Source organism: Papaver somniferum, chromosome 7 (assembly GCF_003573695.1).
Source record: "Papaver somniferum cultivar HN1 chromosome 7, ASM357369v1, whole genome shotgun sequence".
Taxonomy (NCBI): domain Eukaryota; kingdom Viridiplantae; phylum Streptophyta; class Magnoliopsida; order Ranunculales; family Papaveraceae; genus Papaver; species Papaver somniferum.
Genome location: NC_039364.1, coordinates 135,383,556 through 135,385,832, shown reverse-complemented (window position 1 = coordinate 135,385,832; position 2,277 = coordinate 135,383,556). Strand labels below are relative to the sequence as shown.

Below are 2,277 nucleotides of genomic sequence, written 5' to 3'. Positions count from 1 at the left end.
CCGTTGACGGATAGCTATAAAAGCGACTATCGCATTTTGGATGACTTGGTTCGTGTCATGGATTTGTTGAAGACTCCTTCCCTTCGGGTTCCCATAATCTTGCCTATATTTGTCATATATCTTCGCCGAAAAGGTTTCGGATTCTACCCTTACGGGGGAGTGATCTACAAATCGACTTTCGCCGTGCCATGCTTTGATGATTGTCAAATCTTCAGTGGAGTCAAACGATGCCATGCTTGTATGTGGAGGTATGAAATGAATAGTAGTATAGTATATGTAGTAGGAGCGAGTAGAATGAGAAAATTTGAGGCAAATTGGATCTGGGGATGAGGTCCCTTTATATAGAGAACGACCTCAGTGACTATTTGTTTTTTTTCGAAAAAATGAAATAATTTAGCACAATCGAACTTCTCGAATGTCCATAAAAACCGATTATTTTTTCATGCCCATTATAATCGGTCTTTATGTTTGGAAACATAAACCAATTGTGTTTGGAAAGTCAACAAAAATTAAATTAAAATTTCTATTGACAGTAATCAGTTTATGTATTTGCACATGTAATCCGATTATGACTAGAAAAGGATACAGAAACCTAACATTTTTGTGGCATGAAGAATCGGATTATAAAGATAACTACATAAAACAATCCTTGATGAAGCCTCAAAAATCAGTTTATAGGTGCATTCATATAGCCCGATTGTTTGTCTGTATTTTCAAAACAATGTTTGAAGCATGCATAAACTTGTTTTACCATAAACCCATTATACACATGGTTATAATTAAAACTTTAAGTGCATTTTAACTCAAACCATAATCATCCAAAAAAGTGTTAAAAAATTAAAAATTAAACCACCAAAAATCTTAAGAACTTAAAAAATAAACTTATAATATCTAAAAGAGAGCATCAGCATCATGGAATACCAGCATCAACACCTGCATTGGAAGCTTCTGCTTTAGCCGTTTCTGCAAACAGACTATTCATATGTTTGTCGTAGGATCTCCGAGATGCAATTGCATCCCTTATTCTCCTGGCAAACCTGATGAGCTCAATGAGCTCTTCCAATGCGAGCTTGTCATCAAGTTCCTACTCCAAATGGGTCTCCCCGCCATAGCGAACTTGTACATGCTTTTAGGTACCATAGTCTCCGGTGTCCAGTCAACATCCTCCTGTTGGAGCTCTCAAGAATAAAAGGCTAAGTGACCGAAGTCCATATCTACAAAATTTTTTTTATCAAGTTCAATAATCGTTCCATAAGACAACATATGTAATCTGATTCTAACAAGAAAAACACACAGGAAAATGAAACACCAAGAATTGATTTATATGACATATATATAAAAATAGATTGTGATATGGAATCTGAGCAGAAAATGTCCATAATTGGTACATTAACCACGTACATAAAAACCGATTGTAGGAGCGCAAAGTGCAAAAAAGAAAAAAATAGTACCCAAAATCGGGTTATGTTCATGGACTTACAAAACAATTATGGTGATGTCTTTACATATTTTGATTTCTACCCAAAATCGGTCAATGCTAATCATCCTATAAACCGATTCCTATGCATGCTCTTCATGGAATGAAGAACAAAATCCTGAATCAGTTAATACTATAGATCTACATAAACCGATTCTGGGTAAATCAAACATTTTGATTTTCAAAATTGAGGTTTTAAACATGTAAATCAATGAATAAATGCTAATAATAGAACGAGTTGGTGGAGATTTACCTTTTCTTGGCTGGATTGGAGATCGTTGGACGTGAAGATCAAAAAACAAATTGATTAAGGTTTACGGAATTTGGAAAGATTAGATGAGATTTGAAAGCGTTCTTTGTTTTAGGTTTTTACTGAAAATTGTAACTGGTTTGTATTTATATGGGTTAGTTTTAGGTTTAATTTGAGGCTAGATTAGTGTTTTTGTCAAATTTGGTACCCCATAGCCATTTCCAAAAGTTGGAAGAGGAAATTGATAGGCCTCACATAAAACGCCTATCCCTCAAACTAGGAAGGTTATCTTTACCCAACATATTTTCATAAAAGAAACAATTCTGACTAATTTGAAAATATTTTTGATAACTTACGCTGAATTTAAGTTCATTTTTGCGCATACTCCTTTTAAAGAAATTTAACATGTTAATTTGATGGGTTATTAGTTAATGAATGATCCATTACCATCCATGTTTAGAATCTCGATTCTCATTACATAATCTCCAAAATTAAATCGGTTGTGGGGATTTAAATGTCAACGAGTATGCACAAATCAGACTTGAGATTT

General features: G+C 34.0%; 1 long non-coding RNA gene across 1 annotated transcript; it reads right to left on the bottom strand.

The window, feature by feature from the left end:
- Window positions 1-776: 776 nt before the first annotated feature.
- LOC113293853 lies at window positions 777-1,968 on the bottom strand. The gene is made up of 2 exons (XR_003332616.1): window positions 1,731-1,968; window positions 777-1,214 (listed from the first exon to the last, which is right to left on the bottom strand). It is a non-coding gene; the product is annotated as an uncharacterized LOC113293853 (long non-coding RNA).
- Window positions 1,969-2,277: the final 309 nt, after the last annotated feature.